The sequence below is a fragment of the Buceros rhinoceros genome, unplaced genomic scaffold (genome assembly GCF_000710305.1).
Source record: "Buceros rhinoceros silvestris isolate BGI_N320 unplaced genomic scaffold, ASM71030v1 scaffold31848, whole genome shotgun sequence".
Classification (NCBI taxonomy): Eukaryota; Metazoa; Chordata; class Aves; order Bucerotiformes; family Bucerotidae; genus Buceros; species Buceros rhinoceros.
The window spans coordinates 19,050-19,588 of NW_010427956.1; positions in this window are offsets into that span (position 1 = coordinate 19,050).

Below are 539 nucleotides of genomic sequence, written 5' to 3' on the forward strand. Positions count from 1 at the left end.
CCCAGTCCCCCCCGATCCCCCAGCGAGCCGCACCTTTCCTGGCCCCGCACCGGCTGTCCTCCCGAGGACCGCAACGAGCTCCCCAAGGAAACACCATCCGCGGAGTTTTTCATTTAGGGAACGGGCTGCCAAAGGAAGAGCTGGGGGCCGTGTGGCACAATTTAAATTACGGCTCCTCACTCCATTTTACACTGGGGAGCTTTCACTGTTCCCGACGGGGAGCAAATCAGCAGAAACCTTCACTCTCCCCCAGTAACGCTCACGGTACTTTCAGAGAGCACACAGGAAGCCCAGCTCCTCACCAGGAGACAGGTGCACTTCAAATGGCAGCAGCGCCACTGCCCTGTCTGAGGTGGAGAGCACTACCTTCTGCTTCTGGTGCTTCCAGAACCCGTCCCACCAACACCCAGACCCCGTCCCACCAACACCCAGACCCTGCGGCTCTGCCACACGTACGGAAGCCGAACGAGAGGACGCTAGAGCAGCTCTGGCAGGAGGAGCCAGTGCAGAAAGAGCTGGTCCACTGCTGGGTCTGGCTG